Source organism: Coregonus lavaretus (assembly GCF_964263955.1).
Source record: "Coregonus lavaretus genome assembly, contig: HAP1_SCAFFOLD_1809, whole genome shotgun sequence".
NCBI classification, from domain to species: domain Eukaryota; kingdom Metazoa; phylum Chordata; class Actinopteri; order Salmoniformes; family Salmonidae; genus Coregonus; species Coregonus lavaretus.
In genome coordinates, this window is record NW_028162666.1 from 36,194 (window position 1) to 62,370 (window position 26,177).

At 41.0% G+C, this 26,177-nt stretch overlaps 1 protein-coding gene across 1 annotated transcript in view; it reads left to right on the forward strand.

The window, feature by feature from the left end:
- Window positions 1–26,177, forward strand: part of LOC311119034 (metabotropic glutamate receptor 7-like) — a gene marked incomplete at both ends in the record, with an annotated part of 59,694 nt that overhangs the window by 2,069 nt on the left and 31,448 nt on the right. The window lies entirely within an intron of this gene.

Here is a 26,177-nt window from a genome sequence, read left to right on the forward strand (position 1 = left end):
GGGGCTAAGGCTTTAGAGATGGGTGGGGCTAAGGCTTTAGAGATGGGTGGGGCTAAAGCTTTAGAGATGGGTGGGACTAAGGCTTTAGAATGATGATGCTGAATCGGATGTAAACAACAAAGTCTTTCAAAGGGAATTTAATTTAATTTAATATAATTGTCTCTTAAATGCAAAAGCAAGTTCATCAGCTTTTAAAGCAGCACGACTTTCCCATGTTTCCCTCAACTACAGTGTATGATACACCATTTTGAAGCTCTGAGTCTATACTTTATCAAATGTAAAAACAAGCAAATAACTTACATTTGCTATTAGCCTCAATAGAGAAATCCAGACAGATATGGCATATTGATGTGCGCCTCCATGTCCAAGCCATTTACAGTCTGATGTCGTTATAATTGGCCTGTTTGCCAGCTGAAGGCAATCTAGACTCTCTTTAACCTCTGTTGCTATAAGAGGATCAGCCATTGCTAATGCACGGCTGTGTCCCAAATGTCATCCCGTTCCCTTTATAGTGTACTACTTTTGACCCGGGCCCATATTGCTTTTTTGGGATGCAGCCTGTGTCGGGAAATAATAAGATATAATATAAAAAAAAACGATTTAATTTCTCAGTTCAGGATTACGGTGTAAGTTAATGACTGCTCAATGTGTTTCTACATGAATATGAAATACATTTCATTATCTGACGTTTTGTCACCATGGTCATTTGTCTTTCTTGACCACTAGCTGTGTTTGTGCTCTCGTCTTTCTAGTTGGCCGTAAAAGCAATTATTTGTGGGGAAAACTACCCTTGGGTATGATGTGGAATACAGGTGTTGGGAAGCTGACCGTGTGATTGCATTGTACAATCCAATCACAGTGTAATCAGAGACTCAGTTTAATTGCTGAGAGAAACCATCTGTTTTATCAGTGTTACAATAAATACCCTTACTATCAGTGGCAGACTGGCCTTCTGGCATTTCGGGCAAATGCCAGACGGACTGGTCCATTTTTAACCTAGTGAGCCTGTTTAAATTGTTAGTTTTTTTTGCGCAAAATGATCATTAGCAAATAATGTGGACCTCAAGGAATAAAATGGGCCAGTGTGGGGACCTCAAGGAATAAAATGGGCCACTGTGTTAGAAATGCCAGAGCCGATTTCCGGTCCTGGTCCGCCCCTGCTTACTATTGTATTTAGCGTTTCCCAAATTCTTTGGTGTACAAACGACTTAAGTGCATCCGGAAAATAGGTGTTAGAAATGTAGCCCGAAGTGCAACAGAAAGGGGTTGAGAAACTAAAATGATTGTGCCTTTTACAAATTCCGCCGACAAATACCAAAAGGATTTTACAGTGCAGCTGAAGGCCGGCTGAGTCTAGCGAAAACGCCAATGGTTTGGAACAATGTGTACCACAGCTCCAAAGCAAACAGCTGCTGCTATGCTATGCTAGCGGTGGTGCTATTACCTGCGTGTCCCTGGAGCTGTAGACTTCATCTGCAACCCCTATGTATTCCCCATATCTACACTGAGTATACAAAACATTAGATAGACTGACCAGGTGAATCCAGGTGAAAGATATGATCCCACTTCAATCAGTGCAGATGAAAGAGAGGAGACAGGTTATAGAAGGATTTTTAAGCCCCCCCCCCCCGAGACAATTTAGACAATGGGGTTGTGCATGTGTGTCATGCGGAGGGTGAGTGGGCAAAACATTTACGTGTCTTTGGTAGTAGGTGCCAGGCGCACCGGTTTGTGTCAAGAACTGCAACGCAGCTTGGTTTTTCACACTCAACAGTTTTCCTGTGTGTATCAAAAATGGTCCGCCACCCAAAGGACATCCAGCCAACTTGACAGAACCGTAGGAAGCATTGGAGTCAACATGGGCCAGCATCCCTGTGGAAACGCTTTTCGACACTTTGTAGAGTCCATACCCTGACAAATTGAGGCTGTCCTGAGGGCAAAAGCGGGGGTGCAACTCAATATTAGGAAGGTGTTCCTAATGTTTGGTGTACTCAGTGTAATGCATTACATTTAACCAAGGCCCTATGGGTCCTGGTTAAAAGTAGTGCACTATAAAGGGAGTAGGATTTCATTTGGGAGCTGTATACTAAAGATGATGTACAGCTCTGGGAAGAGAAGAGGACGGCAGTCTCATCTGTCAAGGGGAGCAGTGTGTGTGTGCTGCTTTGTGCTGTGTGAGGCCTGACGTCAGCAGCCCAGCCCAGCAGAGTCCAGGCAGCAGGCACCCCCAGCCCCGGCAGAGCCCAGGCAGCAGGCAGGCACCCCCAGCCCCGGCAGAGACCAGGCAGCAGGCAGCCCCAGCCCCGGCAGAGACTAGGCAGCAGGCTGGCACCCCCAGCCCCGGCAGAGACCAGGCAGCAGGCAGCCCCAGCCCCGGCAGAGACTAGGCAGCAGGCAGGCACCCCCAGCCCTGGCAGAGACTAGGCAGCAGGCTGGCACCCCCAGCCCCGGCAGAGCCCAGGCAGCAGGCTGGCACCCCCAGCCCCGGCAGAGCCCAGGCAGCAGGCAGGCACCCCCAGCCCCGGCAGAGCCCAGGCAGCAGGCTGGCACCCCCAGCCCCGGCAGAGTGGAATTGTGACACACTAGTCTTTGCTGCTTGTCGTTACTAACCTGGCTGATGATGACGATAGAGGGTCTGAAGAAAGGTGCTACTGGAAATACTATACTGTACAGTGAGCTCCAGAAGTATTAGGACAGCCCTTTGTATTGTAAATTATACAATCACTATGAGGTTAAAGTGCAGACTGTCAGCTATAATTTGAGTATATTTTCTTCCATATCGGGTGAACCGTTTATAAATTACAGCACTTTTTGTACATAGTCCCCCCATTTTAGGGGACCAGAAGTACTGGGACAAATTCACTTACAGTGGGGAAAAAAAGTATTTAGTCAGCCACCAATTATGCAAGTTCTCCCACTTAAAAAGATGAGAGAGGCCTGTAATTTTCATCATAGGTACACGTCAACTATGAGAGACAAAATTAGAATATTTTTTCCAGAAAATCACATTGTAGGATTTTTTATGAATTTATTTGCAAATTATGGTGGAAAATAAGTATTTGGTCAATAACAAAAGTTTCTCAATACTTTGTTATATACCCTTTGTTGGCAATGACTCAGGTCAAACGTTTTCTCTAAGTCTTCACAAGGTTTTCACACACTGTTGCTGGTATTTTGGCCCATTCCTCCATGCAGATCTCCTCTAGAGCAGTGATGTTTTGGGGCTGTCGCTGGGCAACACAGACTTTCAACTCCCTCCAAATATTTTCTATGGGGTTGAGATCTGGAGACTGGCTAGGCCACTCTAGGACCTTGAAATGCTTCTTACGATGCCACTCCTTCGTTGCCCGGGTGGTGTGTTTGGGATCATTGTCATGCTGAAAGACCCAGCCACGTTTCATCTTCAATACCCTTGCTGATGGAAGGAGGTTTTCACTCAAAATCTCACGATACATGGCCCCATTCATTCTTTCCTTTACACGGATCAGTCGTCCTGGTCCCTTTGCATAAAAACAGCCCCAAAGCATGATGTTTCCACCCCCATGCTTCACAGTAGGTATGGTGTTATTTGGATGCAACTCAGCATTCTTTGTCCTCCAAACACGACGAGTTGAGTTTTTACCAAAAAGTTCTATTTTGGTTTCATCTGACCATATGACATTCTCAGAATCCTCTTCTGGATCATCCAAATGCACTCTAGCAAACTTCAGACGGGCTTGGACATGTACTGGCTTAAGCAGGGGGACACGTCTTGCACTGCAGGATTTGAGTCCCTGGTGGCGTAGTGTGTTACTGATGGTAGGCTTTGTTACTTTGGTCCCAGCTCTCTGCAGGTCATTCACTAGGTCCCCCCGTGTGGTTCTGGGATTTTTGCTCACCGTTCTTGTGATCATTTTGACCCCACGGGGTGAGATCTTGCGTGGAGCCCCAGATCGAGGGAGACTAGCAGTGGTCTTGTATGTCTTCCATTTCCTAATAATTGCTCCCACAGTTGATTTCTTCAAACCAAGCTGCTTACCTATTGCAGATTCAGTCTTCCCAGCCTGGTGCAGGTCTACAATTTTGTTTCTGGTGTCCTTTGACAGCTCTTTGGTCTTGGCCATTGTGGAGTTTGGAGTGTGACTGTTTGAGGTTGTGGACAGGTGTCTTTTATACTGATAACAAGTTCAAACAGGTGCCATTAATACAGGTAACGAGTGGAGGACCGAGGAGCCTCTTAAAGAAGAAGTTACAGGTCTGTGAGAGCCAGAAATCTTGCTTGTTTGTAGGTGACCAAATACTTATTTTCCACCATAACTTGCAAATAAATTCATTAAAAATCCTACAATGTGATTTTCTGGATTTTTTTTCCTCAATTTGTCTGTCATAGTTGACGTGTACCTATGATGAAAATTACAGGCCTCTCTCATCTTTTTAAGTGGGAGAACTTGCCCAATTGGTGGCTGACTAAATACTTTTTTCCCCCACTGTATATGTGTATTAAAGTAATAAAACGTTTAGTATTTGGTCCCATATTCATATGATTACATCAAGCTTGTTACTCTACAAACTTGTTGGATTCATTTGCTGTTTGTTTTGGTAGTGTTTCAGATTATTTTGTGCCCAATAGAAATTTATGGTAAATAATGTATTGTGTCATTTTGGAGTCACTTCTATTATAAACAAGAATCGAATATGTTTCTAAACACTTCTAAATTAATGTGGATGTTACCATGATTACGGATAGTCCTGAAGGAATCGTGAATAATGATGAGTGAAAAAGTTACAAATATCATGCCTCCAAGACATGCTAAACTCTCACCATTACAATAAAGGCGGGCCGCATGCTTCCCAGCCGAAACAGTTCGGAAGAGTTCATGCATATATTATGATGACATTTTGTGACGTTTCTGTTAGTTTTGGACTTCGGTGAGGTTTTTTTCGGCTGTTCAGGCACACAAAAAAAAATTCTGGAGGCAAGCCAAAGTTCGGAGCCGAAGTCTACTCCACTTCGTCAGTGATTGGTCAAGAGTAGGAATTCTTCAATAAAGTATTTGTTGTCATTCAACAAAAGACAACTTGTTTTCATGCACGTTTGTTCATTGAGAAATAATGCACCAAAAACCTTAGTTAGATGTAAAATTGTGTGACTAAGATCTCCTCGGCAAAAACGTCAAAATGTATGACACATTTCTTGAGATATCTTAGATTAATTCGGACTATTTTGAGGAAGTGTATACTGGCTACGGCGTCTCGAAATAGACAAACAGTACTATTGCTGCTTTTTTCTGGTTTTCCAGGCGAAGGTCTGTTAAGGGAGTGTGGAGACTCGTTGGGTTTGTCTAGCCGAGTTTGGCTAGGTGCCAGCAGAACTGAAGCGTGCTGATACCTTAAAAGGGGAGGGGAGCATTTTTGTGGGGGTATGACATTTTATTCCTTTGTGAATATGGGACCAAATACTTTTTCTACTTTTATACACATGCTGTATAAGTGAATTTGTTCCAATACTTTTGGTCCTCTTAAAATTTCTAAACGGTTCACCCGATTTGGATAAGAATTACGCTCAAATTAAAGCTGACAGTATGCACTTTAACCTCCGTAGTCATTGCATCATTTAAAATCCAAAGTGCTAGAGTACAGAGCCAAAACAACAACAAATTGTCACTGTTCAATATATACAGTCAGGTCCATAATGATTCCCACCCTTAATAAAGATGAGGAAAAAAATACTATAAATAAAATAAATAATACAAATACTGAGATATATAGTATGCTCCATTTTTTAAATATAATTCTGTTATTTTATACTAATATAATTGCTCAGAGAAATAGATTTTGTTTAACAAGTAATATTCTATTTTCTGAAAAACATTGGGGTAAAAATGATTGCCACCCTTGTTTTCAAATACCTCGAGGATAACAGCCTTTTTCTAAAATGATTTATGAGATTGGAAAACACATTGGGAGGGATCTTAGACCATTCCCCCATACACAATCTTTCCAGATCCTTGATATCCTTCACCCAAATACAAGCACATATGTGACTTGTTCTCTCTCTCTCTCTCAGTCCACACATATACATGCACACATTTGTACACATACAATCACTTATTAATTTTACACATGTACACGCACATACAAATGACAGAGAAACTCTCTCACGCTGCAGATGTTCATCTACATTTTAGTCATTTAGCAGACGCTCTGATCCAGAGCGACTTACAGTTAGTGAGTGCATACAGTTTTCATACTGGCCCCCCGTGGGAAACGAACCCACAACCCTGGCGTTGCAAGCGCCATGCTCTACCAACTGAGCTACAGGGTACTACATGCAGTGTGTGAGGACTACATGCAGTGTGTGAGGACTATATGCAGTGTGTGAGGACTATATGCAGTGTGTGAGGACTACATGCAGTGTGTGAGGACTACATGCAGTGTGTGATGACTACTGGCAGTGTGTGAGGACTACATGCAGTGTGTGAGGACTACATGCAGTGTGTGAGGACTACATGCAGTGTGTGAGGACTACATGCAGTGTGTGATGACTACTGGCAGTGTGTGAGGACTACATGCAGTGTGTGAGGACTACATGCAGTGTGTGAGGACTACATGCAGTGTGTGAGGACTACATGCAGTGTGTGAGGACTACATGCAGTGTGTGAGGACTACATGCAGTGTGCGTGTGTTTTGTCCACACAAACACAGGCACATCCCATGTAGTCCTCGAACATATCATGGTTGTGGCCCGTAGTTTTTCCACGTTAGATTCGGGAGATGAGGCTTGGGAGGATAAAAATAATGAATAAATGACCACGTTAAATAACATCTCTTATAAATACATCACAGAGAATGTGCATTGATGTGCCCAAGCAACCCTCTCACAAACCCATTATTATGACAGTCACAGAGCAAACAACATAAAAAAAAAAGCTAAAACAGGGAAGGGGGTGGAGTGGGTGAGAGCTAAAAATGGTCGGAGTAAGCCCTGGTCTGTAAACAGCAAATAAAATGAGAAACGTTAAAGAAAATCTGACCACACACGCATCACCAGAGAGTAAGCACTAACAGGCTTGTTGGATCCAATTCGTGTGGGCTTTGGTTAGAGTCTTTGCTGCCGGTCCACTGGCTTGAGCTGACGAACGTTTGATACAAAATATAAGTATCAAGATTTAGGAAAACACTAAACATGATCACGCGTCAACGTTTTTTTATTTTTGTACTTGCACCACACAAGAGGACGTGGTCTCAAATGTCGGTAGCACCCGGACGTCTGCCCTCTAACTTCCAGGGATCTGTCCTGGGAGCAGCATCGTACGGACGTCATGCGAAGTTGTTGACATGGTGGACGATTCGCCGAGCGTCCTCGTAGGACAGCACCCGTTTGCTGGCGAGACGAAGATGAGACGACCACCTCACCTCCTCTTCCTCGGAGCCACCGTGCTCCTTATAGAACTGTATCACTGCAGTCAGCTTTTTGTAGAAATTCTGAAAATCTGAAAATACATGATTTAAAATATGCCTTTAATATGTGCTGAAAGGCACGATGTATTCTCAGCTCTTTTATTTCTATTCATGATACAGCATACTACTCATTCTTTCTTAAATACCTCATTAAATGTTTTAATACTGTTGCAGCCCCAATAATAACAGGAATCATGAAGTATTACTCTAAAGAAAACGTACACGCACAGGAACTTGAACGTTTCGCTGCAGATTTGCTGGCTATCAAGGAAATATGATGTCCTCTGATGTTTGCTTTCTGTTTCTTTGCTCCTTTTCGAACTGACAGTTTCCTCGGAGAGGTTCATGGAATCAGCGATCTTGCCAATGAGCAGTGGTGGGAAAAGTACCCAACTGTCATACTTGAGTAAAAGTAAAGTAAAGTAAAATTATTATTATTATTATTAAAGATACCTTAATAGAAAATGACCCAAGTCAAAGTGAATGTCACCCAGTAAAATCTTAATAAAAAGTATTTGGTTTTAAATATACTTAAGTATCAAAAGTAAATGTAATTGCTAAAATATACTTCAATATCAAAAGTAAAAGTAAAAGTATAAATCATTTCAAAGTCCTTATATTAAGCAAACCAGATTTTAAAATGGCACCATTTTCTTGTTTTTTTTAGCTAGGGCCATACTCAGATATAATTTACAAACAAAGCATGTGTTTAGTGAGTCCACCAGATCAGAGGCAGTAGGGATGTCCAAGGGTGTTCGCTTGATAAGTGTGTTAATTAGACCATTTTCCTGTCCTGCTAAGCATAAAAAATGTAACGAGTACTTTTGGGTGTCAGGGAAAATGTATGGAGTAAAAAGTACATAATTTTCTTTAGAAATGTAGTGAAGTAAAACTAAAAGTTGTCCAAAATATAAATAGTAAAGTAAAGTACAGACACCAAAACAAAAACTACTTAAGTAGTACTTTCAAGTATTTTTACCTAAGTACTTTACACCAATGCCGATGCGCACTAGACGCCAATGGTCGTCTGAACCAGCTCCCAGCACAACATCATTACTATTTAAAAATCTAGAGATTTCTCTCTCACGGGAATCCATCGATACAGTAGAAAGCTAAGCTAGCTAGCTACAAGCTAAGGTTGATAATAATAATAATAATATGCCATTTAGCAGACGCTTTTATCCAAAGCGACTTACAGTCATGCGTGCATACATTTTTGTGTATGGGTGGTCGCGGGGATTGAACCCACTACCTTGGCGTTACAAGCGCCGTGCTCTACCAGCTGAGCTACAGAGGACCACATAGTCAGTAGTGACAGTGTGTCTATGTATGATGGGTTTTAAATTATTTTTTATTATTTATTTTGTACTTATCTACTTTTTACTTAACCATTTTATTTTATTTTTTTCTTAAAAACTGCATTGTTGGTTAAAGGCTTGTAAGTTACCCTTATCATTGTAAGGTCTACACCTGTTATATTCGGCCGCATGTGGCAAATAACATTTGATTTGATTTGATTTGAAATCTGAGAGTGTGGATTGACCTCAATCACAGCTGTTATCCTGTGGTGATGGGAAAAACAATGCATCATCAAATATATTAATACATTATTACGCTCTCATTACATATGTACAATATAAAATCCACAATACCACAATACCACAACATTACAATACCACAACACTATAATACCACAATACCACAACATTACAATACTACAACATTACAATACCACAATACCACAACATTACAATACTACAACATTACAATACCACAATACCACAATATTACAATACCACAATACCACAACATTACAATACAACAACATTACAACACCACAATACCACAACATTACAATACTACAACATTACAATACCACAATACCACAACATTACAATACCACAACATTACAATACCAAAACATTACAATACCACAATACCACAACATTATAATACCACAACACTACAACACCACAATACAACAACATTACAATAACACAATACCACCACATTACAATACCACAATACCACAATACCACAACTTTATAATACCACAACACTACAACACCACAATACCACAACATTACAATACCACAATACCACAACAATACAATACCACAATACCACAACATTACAATACCACAACATTACAACACCACAATACCACAATACCACAATACCACAACCTTACAATACTACAAGACCACAATACAACAACATTACAATACCACAATACCACAATACAACAACATTACAATACCACAATACCACCACATTACAATACCACAATACCACAATACCACAACTTTATAATACCACAACACTACAACACCACAATACAACAACATTACAATACCACAAATACCAAAACATTACAATACCACAATACCACAACATTACAATACCACAATACCACAACACCACAATACCACCACATTACAATACAACAACATTACAATACCACAATACCACAACAATACAATACCACAATACCACAACATTACAATACCACAATACCACCACATTACAATACCACAACATTGCAATACCACAACATTACAATACCTTAACATTACAATACCACAACATCACAACATTACAATACCACAACATTACAATACCTTAACATTACAATACCACAATACCACAACATTACAATACTACAACATTACAATACCACAATACCACAACATTACAATACCTTAACAGTACAATACCACAACATCACAACATTACAATACCACAACATTACAATACCTTAACATTACAATACCACAACATCACAACATTACAATACCACATCATTACAATACCACAATACCACAACATTACAATACCACAATACCACAACATTACAATATCACAATACCACAACATTACAATACTACAATACCAAAATATTACAATACCACAACATTGCAATACCACAACATTGCAATACCACAATACCACAACATTCAAATGCCACACACAACATTACAATAACACAATGCCACAACATTACAATACCACAATACCACAACATTACAATACCACAATACCACAACATTACAATGCCACAACATTACCATAGTTCAATACCACAACATTACAATAACACATTACCACAACACTACAATACCACAACATTACTATATCACAATACCACAACATTACAATACCACAATACCACAACATTACAATACCACAACATTACTATATCACAATACCACAACATTACAATACCACAACATTACAATAACACATTACCACAACACTACAATACCACAACATTACAATACCACAATACCACAACACTACAATATCACAATACCACAACATTACAATACCACAACATTACTATATCACAATACCACAACATTACAATACCACAACATTACAATACCACAATACCACAACATTACAAGACCACTACATTACAATACTACTACATTACAATACCACAATACCACAACACTACAATATCACAATACCACTACATTACAAGACCACTACATTACAATACTACTACATTACAATACCACAATACCACAACATTACAATACCACAACATTACAATAACACAATGCCACAACATTACAATACCACAACATTACAATACCAAAACATTACAATACCACAATACCACAACATTACAATACCACAATACCACAACATTACAATACCACAATACCACAACATTACAATAACACATTACCACAACATTACAGTACCACAACATTACAATATCACAATACCACAACATTACAATACCACAACATTACAATATCACAATACCACAACATTACTATATCACAATACCACAACATTACAATACCACAACATTACAATACCACTACATTACAAGACCACTACATTACAATACTACTACATTACAATACCACAATACCACAACATTACAATACCACAACATTACAATAACACAATGCCACAACATTACTATATCACAATACCACAACATTACAATACCACAACATTACAATACCACTACATTACAAGACCACTACATTACAATACTACTACATTACAATACCACAATACCACAACATTACAATACCACAATACCACAACATTACAATGCCACAACATTACCATAGTTCAATACCACAACATTACAATAACACATTACCACAACATTACAGTACCACAACATTACAATACCACTACATTACAAGACCACTACATTACAATACTACTACATTACAATACCACAATACCACAACATTACAGTACCACAACATTACAATATCACAATACCACAACATTACAATACCACAATACCACAACACTACAATATCACAATACCACAACATTACAATACCACAACATTACTATATCACAATACCACAACATTACCATACCACAACATTACAATACCACTACATTACAATACCACTACATTACAATACTACTACATTACAATACCACAATACCACAACATTACAATACCACAACATTACAATAACACAATACCACTACATTACAATACTACTACATTACAATACCACAACATTACAATACCACAATACCACAACATTACAATACCACAACATTACAATACTGTCAGGTGTCAGTGTGCAGCGGTAGGACGGAGTCAGACGCAGGACACAGAGCTAGTAGACAACGTACTTTACTCGTAAATATAAATGAACATAATCTCCACGCAGGGAGGACAATGACACCAAACATAGAACAGACACGCACACAACACAGTGGGAGCCAGAGGGTAAATAGGGAACAAATCATGGACATAATGGGAACCAGGTGTGTACAATAAAGACAAAACAAGTAGAACACAGAAACATAGATCGGTGGCAGCTAGTACTCCGGTGACGACGAACGCCGAAGCCTGCCCAGGCAAGGAGGAGGGGCATTCGTGACAGAACCCCCCCCCCCCCCCCCTTGACGCGCGGCCCCAGCCGTGCGCTGACACCGGCCTCGGGGACGGCCAGCAGGACGCGGAGCAAGGCGAGTCGGATGACGATGGTGGAAATCCCTCAACATGGAGGGATCGAGGATGTCCCTCCTAGGGACCCAGCACCGTTCCTCCGGACCGTACCCCTCCCACTCCACGAGATACTGCAGGCCCCCCACCCGATGCCTCGAATCCAGGATGAAACGAACCGAGTACACCGGTGCCCCCTCGGTGTCCAGTGGGGGCGGAGGAACTTCCCGTACCTCAGACTCCTGGAGTGGACCAGCTACTACCGGCCTGAGGAGAGACACATGGAACGAGGGGTTAATACGGTAATCAGGAGGAAGCTGTAACCTATAACAAACCTTGTTCAATCTCCTCAGGACTTTAAATGGCCCCACAAACCACCGACCCAGCTTCCGGCAGGGCAGGCGAAGGGGCAGGTTGCGGGTCGAGAGCCAGACCCGGTCCCCCGGTGCATACACCGTGGCCTCCCTGTGGTGGCGGTCGGCGCTCACCTTCTGTCGCCTGATGGCCTGTTGCAGGCGTACATGGGCAGCGTTCCAGGTCTCCTCCGTGCGCCGAAACCATTCATCCACCGCAGGTGCCTCGATCTGGCTCTGATGCCAAGGTGCCAGGACCGGCTGATAACCTAATACACACTGGAATGGAGACATGTTAGTGGAGGAGTGGCGGAGGGAGTTTTGGGCCATCTCTGCCCAGGGGATATAAACTGACCAATCCCCCGGCCGGTCCTGGCAATAGGACCGCAGAAACCTACCCACATCCTGGTTTACTCTTTCCACCTGCCCATTACTCTCGGGGTGAAATGACGTTCCACACATTCCATGAACGCCCTCCAGACCCTTGAGGTGAACTGGGAACCCTGATCAGACACTATATCCTCAGGTACCCCGTAGTGCCGGAAGACGTGTATAAATAGGGCCTCCGCAGTCTGTAGGGCCGTAGGGAGACCGGGCAAAGGAATGAGACGGCAGGACTTGGAAAACCGATCCACAACGACCAGGATCGTGGTGTTCCCTTGTGACGGGGGAAGGTCCGTAACGAATTCCACCGATAGGTGGGACCACGGCCGTTGAGGAATGGGGAGGGGTTGTAATTTCCCTCTGGGCAGGTGTCTAGGTGCCTTACACTGAGCCCACACCGAGCAGGAGGAAACATAAACCCTCACGTCCTTGGCTAAAGTGGGCCACCAGTACTTCCCACTAAGACAGTGCACTGTCCGACCGATGCCAGGATGACGTGTGAGCCCAATAGATCAATCGATCGCGGACATCTAACGGAGCGTACATACGACCCTCCGTATGTAACGCCCGCTCGATGTCCGCGTCAACCTCCCACACCACCGGTGCCACCAGACACGACACCGGAAGTATGGGAGTGGGCTCCATGGACCTCTCCTCCGTGTCATACAGCCGGCACAGAGCGTCTGCCTTAGCGTTCTGGGAACCTGGTCTGTAAGAAAGGGTGAACACAAAAATGGATGAAAGACATGGCCCACCTTGCCTGGCAGGGGGTTCAGTCTCCTCGCCGCCCGGATGTACTCCAGATTGCGGTGGTCATTCAAAATGAGGAAAGGGTGTTTAGCTCCCTCAAGCCAATGCCTCCACGCTTTCAGAGCCTGAACCATAGCCAACAGCTCCCGGTCCCCCACATCATAGTTGCGCTCCGCCGGGCTGTGCTTCTTCAAAAAGAAAGCACAGGGGCGGAGCTTTGGTGGCGTACCCGAGCGCTGAGACAGTACAGCTCTTATCCCAGCCTCGGATGCGTCCACCTCTACTGTGAGTGCCAAGGAGGGATCCGGATGAGCCAGCACAGGAGCCAAGGTAAACAGGTCCTTCAGGTGACCAAAAGCCCTGTCCGCCTCAGCTGACCACTGCAGTCGCACCGGTCCCCCCTTCAGCAAGGAGGTAATGGGAGCCACTACCTGACCAAACCCCCGGATAAAAATTATTGGCAAACCCTAAGAATCGTTGCACCTCCTTAACTGTGGTTGGAGTCGGCCAATTACGCACGGCCGAAATGCGGTCAATCTCCATCTCCACCCCTGACGCGGACAGGTGGTGCCCTAGGAAGGAGACGGACTGTTGAAAGAACAGACATTTCTCCTCCTTGACGTACAGGTCATGTTCCAACAGTCGACCAAGCACCTTGCACACCAGGGACACGTGCTCGGCTCATGTAGCAGAGTATATGAGAATGTTGTCTATATACACCACTACACCCTTCCCGTGCAGGTCCCTGAAGATCTCATCAACAAAGGATTGGAAGACTGATGGAGCATTCATCAACCCGTACGGCATGACGAGGTACTCATAGTGCCCAGAGGTGGTACTAAATGCCGTCTTCCACTCATCCCCCTCCCGGATATGCACCAGGTTGTACGCGCTCCTGAGATCCAATTTGGTGAAGAAATGACTCCGTCACACTAGCAATGAGAGGAAGTGGATAACTGTACTTAACAGTGATCTGATTGAGACCACGGTAGTCAATGCATGGCCGTAAACCTCCATCCTTCTTCTTCACAAAAAATAAACTCGAGGAGGCAGGTGAAGTGGAAGGCCGAATGTATCCCTCTCCCAGAGATTCGGAGACATATGTTTCCATAGCAGCCGTCTCTTCCTGTGACAGAGGATACACGCGACTCCGGGGAAGTGCAGCGCCTACCTGGAGATTTATCGCACAATCTCCCTGTCGATGGGGTGGTAATTGAGTCGCCTTCTTTTTCCAGAAGGCGAGAGCCAAATCGGCATATTCGGGGGGAATGTGCACAGTGTAGACCTGGTTTGGACTTTCCACCGTAGTTGCACCTATGGAAACACCTACACACCTCCCCGAGCACTGACGTGACCATCCCTTGAGAGCCCTCTGCCATGAAATCGTGGGGTCATGAGAGGTTAACCAGGGAAGCCCCAACACCACTGGAAACACAGGAGAATCGATCAGAAAGAGACTAAGTCTCTCCTCATGACCCTCCTGCGTTTTCATCCAGAGTGGAGCTGTGAACTCCCTAATCAGGCCTGACCCTAAAGGGTGACTATCTAAGGCATATACAGGGAAGGGCACATCAACAGAAACAATAGGAATCCCTAATCTACGGGAAAACATACAATCAATAAAGTTCCCAGCTGCGCCTGAATCTACAAGCGCCTTATGCTGGGAATGCGGGGAAAACTCAGGAAATTCGATGTCAATACACATGTGCGCAACAGGGAGCTCTGGGTGACTCGGGTGCCTACTCACCTGGGACGGTCCACCAGTGCTCTGCCTGCTGCCTCGACTCTCTGAGGACCCTCCCCAGCACCGACCAGCAGTGTGTCCTCTGCGGCCACAGTTGGTGCAGGAGACGGCCCTCCTTCCGGTCTCCCTGAGAGCAGCACCTCCGAGCTCCATCGGTGTAGGGTCGGAGGTGCTGGGGGATGGAATGGACGGACCCCGATCCGGACGTCCGCGGGTGGCCAACAGGTTATCCAGCCTTATCGAGAAATCCACCAGCTGGTCCAGGTTAAGGGTGGTGTCCCTGCAGGCCAGCTCCCGACGAATGTCCTCCCGTAGGCTGCATCGGTAGTGGTCAATCAGGGCCCTCTCATTCCATCCCGCGCTGGCTGCCAGGGTCCTGAAGTCCAGTGTGAAGTCCTGAGCGCTCCTCATCCACTGTCTGAGGTGGAACAGACGTTCCCCCACCACTCTCCCCTCCGGTGGATGATCGAATACCGCCCGGAAGCGGCGGGTGAAATCTTCATAGCGCACCCACTCGAGCGCTCTCCCCAACAGACAGGAGATGAGGGCGGACACGCTCTCGTATCCCGAGGGAGCCGGGTGGATGGTAGCCAGGTAGAGCTCTACCTGGAGCAGAAAACCCTGACACCTGGCAGCTGTACCATCGTATGCCCTCGGGAGCGAGAGCCGAGTCCCACTGGACCCAGGTTACGAAGGGGTGGACAGCGGTGTGGGAGGTTGTGTAGTTGGAGGAGGTGTGGGACCACCATCTCTCTCCCATCGCTCCATGGTGTTCAACACGTGATCCATGGCTGTGCCGAGAGTCTGTATCATGGTCGCTTGCTGCTGGACGCGTTCCTCAACTGATCTGGAAGGAATGAATGTACCTGCTGACTCCATTTGTGGTGCGTGTTTCTGTCAGGCGTCAGTGTGCAGCGGTAGGACGGAGTCAGGCGCAGGACACAGAGCTAGTAGACAACGTACTTTACTCGTAAATATAAATGAACATAATCTCCACGCAGGGAGGAGAATCCCGCTCACCAGTCGATTACACCAAACATAGAACAGACACGCACACAACACAGTGGGAGCCAGAGGGTAAATAGGGAACAAATCATAGACATAATGGGAACCAGGTGTGTACAATAAAGACAAAACAAGTAGAACACAGAAACATAGATCGGTGGCAGCTAGTACTCCGGTGATGACGAACGCCGAAGCCTGCCCGAGCAAGGAGGAGGGGCAGCCTTGGCTGAATCCGTGACAAATACCACAACATTGCAATACCACAACCTTACAATACCACAAAATTGCAATACCACAATACCACATCATTACAATACCACAACATTACAATACCACCACATTACAATACCACAACATTACAATACCACAACATTACAATAGAACAACATTACAATACCACAACATTACAATACCACAAAATTGCAATACCACAATACCACCACATTACAATACCACAACATTGCAACACAACAACATTACAATAGAACAACATTACAATACCACAACATTACAATACCACAACATTACAATGCCACAATACCACAACATTACAATACCACAATACCACAACATTACAATACCACAACACAACAATACCACAACATTACAATACCACAACATTGCAATACAACAACATTACAATACTACAATACCACAACATTACAATACCACAACACCACAATACCACAACATTACAATACCACAACACCACAATACAACAACATTACAATACAACAACATTACAATACCACAATACCACAACATTACAATACCACAACATTACAATACCACAACACCACAATACCACAACATTACAATACCACAACACCACAATACAACAACATTACAATACAACAACATTACAATACCACAATACCACAACATTACAATGCCACAATACCACAACATTACAATACCACAATACCACAATACCACAACACCACAATACCACCACATTACAATACCACAATATTACAACATTACAATACCACAACACCACAATACCACAACATTAAAATACCACAACATTACAAAACCACAACATGGCAATACAACAACATTACAATACCACAACACCACAATACCACAACATTACAATACCACAATACCACAACATTACAATACCACAATACCACAACATTACAATACCACAACTTTACAATACCACAATACCACAACATTACAATACCACAATACCACAACATTACAATAACACAAAATTGCAATACCACAATACCACAACATTACAATACCACAACATTACAATACCACAACATTACAATACCACAATACCACAACATTACAATACCACAACATTACAATACCACAATACCACAACATTACAATACCACACAATTGCAATACCACAATACCACAACATTACAATACCACAATACCACAGCATTACAATACCACAACATTACAATACCACAACATTGCAATACAACAACATTACAATAGAACAACATTACAATACCACAACATTACAATACCACAAAATTGCAATACCACAACATTACAATACCACAATACCACAACATTACAATACCACAACATTGCAATACCACAACCTTACAATACCACAAAATTGCAATACCACAATACCACATCATTACAATACCACAACATTACAATACCACCACATTACAATACCACAACATTACAATACCACAACATTACAATAAAACAACATTACAATACCACAACATTACAATACCACAAAATTGCAATACCACAATACCACCACATTACAATACCACAACATTGCAATACAACAACATTACAATAGAACAACATTACAATACCACAACATTACAATACCACAACATTACAATGCCACAATACCACAACATTACAATACCACAATACCACAACATTACAATACCACAACATTACAATACCACAATACCACAACATTACAATACCACACAATTGCAATACCACAATACCACAACATTACAATACCACAATACCACAGCATTACAATACCACAACATTACAATACCACAACATTGCAATACAACAACATTACAATAGAACAACATTACAATACCACAACATTACAATACCACAAAATTGCAATACCACAACATTACAATACCACAATACCACAACATTGCAATACCACACCATTGCAATACCACAACATTACAATACCACAACATTACAATGCCACAATACCACAACATTACAATACCACAACATTACAATACCACAACACCACAATACCACAACATTACAATACCACAACATTGCAATACAACAACATTACAATTCCACAATACTACAACACCACAACATTACAATACCACAACACCACAATACCACAACATTACAATACCACAACATTGCAATACAACAACATTACAATACTACAATACCACAACATTACAATACCACAACATTACAATACCACAACATTGCAATACAACAACATTACAATACCACAACACCACAACATTACAATACCACAACACCACAACATTACAATACCACAATGCCACAACATTACAATACCACAACATTACAATACCACAACACCACAATACCACAACATTACAATACCACAACACCACAATACAACAACATTACAATACAACAACATTACAATACCACAATACCACAACATTACAATGCCACAATACCACAACATTACAATACCACAATACCACAATACCACAACACCACAATACCACCACATTACAATACCACAATATTACAACATTACAATACCACAACACCACAATACCACAACATTAAAATACCACAACATTACAAAACCACAACATGGCAATACAACAACATTACAATACCACAACACCACAATACCACAACAATACAATACCACAATACCACAACATTACAATACCACAATACCACAACTTTACAATACCACAACTTTACAATACCACAATACCACAACATTACAATACCACAATACCACAACATTACAATAACACAAAATTGCAATACCACAATACCACAACATTACAATACCACAACATTACAATACCACAACATTACAATACCACAATACCACAACATTACAATACCACAACATTACAATACCACAATACCACAACATTACAATACCACACAATTGCAATACCACAATACCACAACATTACAATACCACAATACCACAGCATTACAATACCACAACATTACAATACCACAACATTGCAATACAACAACATTACAATAGAACAACATTACAATACCACAACATTACAATACCACAAAATTGCAATACCACAACATTACAATACCACAATACCACAACATTACAATACCACACCATTGCAATACCACAACATTACAATACCACAACATTACAATGCCACAATACCACAACATTACAATACCACAACATTACAATACCACAACACCACAATACCACAACATTACAATACCACAACATTGCAATACAACAACATTACAATTCCACAATACTACAACACCACAATATTACAATACCACAACACCACAATACCACAACATTACAATACCACAACATTGCAATACAACAACATTACAATACTACAATACCACAACATTACAATACCACAACATTACAATACCACAACGTTGCAATACAACAACATTACAATACCACAACACCACAACATTACAATACCACAACACCACAACATTACAATACCACAATGCCACAACATTACAATACCACAACATTACAATACCACAACACCACAATACCACAACATTACAATACCACAATACCACAACATTACAATACCACAACATTACAATACCACAACACCACAACATTACAATACCACAACACCACAATACCACAACATTACAATATAACAACACCACAATACAACAACATTACAATACCACAACATTACAATACCACAATGCCACAACATTACAATACCACAACATTACAATACCACAATACCACAACATTACAATACCACAATACCACAACATTACAATACCACAACATTACAATACCACAATACCACAACATTACAATACCACAACATTACAATACCACAACACCACAACATTACAATACCACAACATTACAATACCACAATACCACAACATTACAATACCACAATACCACAACATTACAATACCACAACATTACAATGCCACAATACCACAACATTACAATACCACAATACCACAACATTACAATACCACAATACCACAACATTACAATACCACAATACCACAATACCACAACATTAAAATACCACAACATTGCAATACAACAACATTACAATACCACAACATTACAATACTACAATGCCACAACATTACAATACCACAACATTACAATACCACAATACCACAACATTACAATACCACAATACCACAACATTACAATACCACAACATTACAATACCACAATACCACAACATTACAATACTACAATGCCACAACATTACAATACCACAACATTACAATACCATAACATTACAATACTACAATGCCACAACATTACAATACCACAATACCACAACATTACAATACCACAATACCACAATACCACAACATTACAATACCACAACATTACAATACCACAACATTACAATACCACAACATTACAATACCACAATACCACAACATTACAATACCACAATACCACAACATTACAATACCACAACATTACAATACCACAATACCACAACATTACAATACCACAACATTACAATACCACAACATTACAATACCACAACATTACAATACCACACTACCACAACATTACAATACAACAACATTGCAATACAACAACATTACAATCCCACAATACCACAACATTTCAATACCTCAACACCTCAATACCACAACATTACAATACCACAACATTACAATGCCACAATACCACAACATTACAATACCACAATACCACAACATTACAATACCACAACACAACAATACCACAACATTACAATACCACAACATTGCAATACAACAACATTACAATACTACAATACCACAACATTACAATACCACAACACCACAATACCACAACACCACAATACCACAACATTACAATACCACAACACCACAATACAACAACATTACAATACAACAACATTACAATACCACAATACCACAACATTACAATACCACAACATTACAATACCACAACACCACAATACCACAACATTACAATACCACAATACCACAATACAACAACATTACAATACAACAACATTACAATACCATAATACCACAACATTACAATACCACAACATTACAATACCACAACACCACAATACCACAACATTACAATACCACAACACCACAATACAACAACATTACAATACAACAACATTACAATACCACAATACCACAACATTACAATGCCACAATACCACAACATTACAATACCACAATACCACAGCATTACAATACCACAATATCACAACATTACAATACCACAACACCACAATACCACAACATTAAAATACCACAACATTACAATACCACAACATGGCAATACAACAACATTACAATACCACAACACCACAATACCACAACATTACAATACCACAATACCACAACATTACAATACCACAATACCACAACATTACAATACCACAACATTACAATACCACAATACCACAACATTACAATACCACAATACCACAACATTACAATAACACAAAATTGCAATACCACAATACCACAACATTACAATACCACAACATTACAATACCACAACATTACAATACCACAATACCACAACATTACAATACCACAACATTACTATACCACAACACCACAATACCACAACATTACAATACCACAATACCACAACATTACAATAACACAAAATTGCAATACCACAATACCACAACATTACAATACCACAACATTACAATACCACAACATTACAATACCACAATACCACAACATTACAATACCACAACATTACAATACCACAATACCACAACATTACAATACCACACAATTGCAATACCACAATACCACAACATTATAATACCACAATACCACAGCATTACAATACCACAACATTACAATACCACAACATTGCAATACAACAACATTACAATAGAACAACATTACAATACCACAACATTACAATACCACAAAATTGCAATACCACAACATTACAATACCACAATACCACAACATTACAATACCACAACATTACAATACCACACCATTGCAATACCACAACATTACAATACCACAACATTACAATGCCACAATACCACAACATTACAATACCACAACATTACTATACCACAACACCACAATACCACAACATTACAATACCACAACATTGCAATACAACAACATTACAATACTACAATACCACAACACCACAACATTACAATACCACAATACCACAACATTACAATACCACAACATTACAATACCACAACACCACAACACCACAACATTACAATACCACAACACCACAATACCACAACATTACAATACCACAACACCACAATACAACAACATTACAATACAACAACATTACAATACCACAATACCACAACACCACAATACAACAACATTACAATACCACAACATTACAATACTACAATACCACAACATTACAATACCACAATGCCACAACATTACAAAACCACAACATTACAATACCACAATACCACAACATTACAATACCACAACATTACAATACCACAACATTACAATACCACAACATTACAATGCCACAATACCACATCATTACAATACCACAATACCACAACATTACAATACCACAATACCACAACATTACAATTCCACAATACCACAATACCACAACATTAAAATACCACAACATTGCAATACAACAACATTACAATACCACAACATTACAATACCACAACATTACAATACCACAATACCACAACATTACAATACCACAATACCACAACATTACAATACCACAACATTACAATACCACAATACCACAACATTACAATACTACAATGCCACAACATTACAATACCACAACATTACAATACCACAACATTACAATACTACAATGCCACAACATTACAATACCACAATACCACAACATTACAATACCACAACATTACAATACCACAGCATTACAATACCACAACATTACAATACCACAATACCACAACATTACAATACCACAACATTACAATACCACAACATTACAATACCACAACATTACAATACCACAACATTACAATACTACAATGCCACAACATTACAATACCACAATACCACAACATTACAATACCACAACATTACAATACCACAACATTACAATACCACAACATTACAATACCACAATACCACAACATTACAATACCACAACATTACAATACCACAACATTACAATACCACAACATTACAATACCACAACATTACAATACCACAACATTACAATACCACAATATCACAACATTACAATACCACAACATTACAATACCACAACATTACAATACCACAACATTACAATACCACAACATTACAATACCACAACATTACAATACAACAACATTGCAATACAACAACATTACAATCCCACAATACCACAATACCACAACATTTCAATACCACAACACCTCAATACCACAACATTACAATACCACAATGCCACAACATGACAATACCACAACACCACAATACAACAACATTACAATACCACAATACCACAACATTACAATACCACAACATTACAATACCACAACATTACAATACCACAATACCACAACATTACAATACCACAACATTACAATACCACAACATTACAATACCACAACATTACAATACCACAACATTACAATACCACAACATTACAATACCACAATACAACAACATTACAATACCAAAACATTACAATACCACAATACCACAACATTACAATAGAACAACATTACAATACCACAACATTGCAATGTATGTGTGTTAGAGTGTGTGTGTTAGAGTGTGTGTGTTAGAGTGTGTGTGTTAGAGTGTGTGTGTCAGAGTGTGTGTTAGAGTGTGTGTTAGAGTGCGTGTGTTAGAGTGTGTGTGTTAGAGTGTGTGTGTCAGAGTGTGTGTGTTAGAGTGTGTGTGTCAGAGTGTGTGTTAGTGTGTGTGTTAGAGTGTGTGTGTCAGAGTGTGTGTGTTAGAGTGTGTGTGTCAGAGTGTGTGTTAGAGTGTGTGTTAGTGTGTGTGTCAGAGTGTGTGTGTTAGAGTGTGTGTGTCAGAGTGTGTGTTAGAGTGTGTGTTAGAGTGTGTGTGTCAGAGTGTGTGTGTTAGAGTGTGTGTGTCAGAGTGTGTGTTAGAGTGTGTGTTAGAGTGTGTGTGTCAGAGTGTGTTAGAGTGTGTGTTAGAGTGTGTGTTAGAGTGTGTGTGTTAGAGTGTGTGTGTCAGTGTGTGTGTCAGAGTGTGTGTGTCAGAGTGTGTGTTAGAGTGTGTGTGTCAGAGTGTGTGTTAGTGTGTGTGTTAGAGTGTGTGTGTTAGAGTGTGTGTGTTAGAGTGTGTGTTAGTGTGTGTGTTAGAGTGTGTGTGTTAGAGTGTGTGTGTTAGTGTGTGTGTTAGTGTGTGTGTTAGAGTGTGTGTGTTAGTGTGTGTGTCAGAGTGTGTGTGTCAGAGTGTGTTAGAGTGTGTGTGTCAGAGTGTGTGTGTTAGAGTGTGTGTGTTAGTGTGTTTGTTAGAGTGTGTGTGTCAGTGTGTGTGTCAGAGTGTGTGTGTTAGTGTGTGTGTCAGAGTGTGTGTGTTATTGTGTGTGTCAGAGTGTGTGTGTCAGAGTGTGTGTGTTAGAGTGTGTGTTAGTGTGTGTGTCAGAGTGTGTGTGTTAGTGTGTGTGTTAGAGTGTGTGTGTCAGTGTGTGTGTTAGAGTGTGTGTGTTAGTGTGTGTGTTAGAGTGTGTGTGTCAGTGTGTGTGTCAGAGTGTGTGTGTCAGAGTGTGTGTGTTAGAGTGTGTGTTAGTGTGTGTGTCAGAGTGTGTGTGTTAGTGTGTGTGTTAGAGTGTGTGTTAGAGTGTGTGTTAGTGTGTGTGTCAGAGTGTGTGTGTCAGAGTGTGTGTGTTAGAGTGTGTGTTAGAGTGTGTGTGTTAGTGTGTGTGTTAGAGTGTGTGTGTTAGAGTGTGTGTGTCAGAGTGTGTGTGTCAGAGTGTGTGTGTCAGAGTGTGTGTCAGAGTGTGTGTGTTAGTGTGTGTGTTAGAGTGTGTGTGTTAGAGTGTGTGTGTCAGAGTGTGTTAGAGTGTGTGTTAGAGTGTGTGTTAGAGTGTGTGTGTTAGAGTGTGTGTGTTAGAGTGTGTGTGTTAGAGTGTGTGTGTGTTAGAGTGTGTGTGTTAGAGTGTGTGTGTTAGAGTGTGTGTGTCAGAGTGTGTTAGAGTGTGTGTTAGAGTGTGTGTTAGAGTGTGTGTTAGAGTGTGTGTGTTAGAGTGTGTGTGTTAGAGTGTGTGTGTTAGAGTGTGTGTGTTAGAGTGTGTGTGTCAGAGTGTGTTAGAGTGTGTGTTAGAGTGTGTGTTAGAGTGTGTGTGTTAGAGTGTGTGTGTCAGTGTGTGTGTCAGAGTGTGTGTTAGAGTGTGTGTGTCAGTGTGTGTGTCAGAGTGTGTGTGTCAGAG